The sequence below is a fragment of the Pseudoliparis swirei genome, chromosome 14 (genome assembly GCF_029220125.1).
Source record: "Pseudoliparis swirei isolate HS2019 ecotype Mariana Trench chromosome 14, NWPU_hadal_v1, whole genome shotgun sequence".
Lineage (NCBI taxonomy): Eukaryota > Metazoa > Chordata > Actinopteri > Perciformes > Liparidae > Pseudoliparis > Pseudoliparis swirei.
This window is the reverse complement of record NC_079401.1, coordinates 5,850,006-5,850,395: the sequence shown is the minus strand read 5'-3', so window position 1 is coordinate 5,850,395 and position 390 is coordinate 5,850,006.

Genomic DNA, 390 nt, shown 5'->3' with positions numbered 1-390 from the left:
GGCATCTGACCCGATGATGGCCCTTATTCTCCACCGGCAGATGCAGTGAGCTCAATTACTGCTCACACTATTACTGCTCCTCACAGTGCACACAGCGGGCCGCCGGGTCCAGATTCTGTCTAACATGTCTACTACACCCCCCCCCCTCCCTCCCTCCCTCCCCTTCGTGCGCATTTCGGAGCCGTCAAAACAGGAAATAATGGATGTGAAATTGGAGATTTCAGTATGTGATCGACAGGAGGATAACACGGTTTCCTCCACAGATAGACGATAAATAAAAAGAAATAGATTATTTCATTTTTTTATTTATTCTTCAGAGAATGGAGTCCAGATTCTTGCAGCAGCCATAATACGGATTTATTTAAATAATTTGCTTCCACAATAATCTCC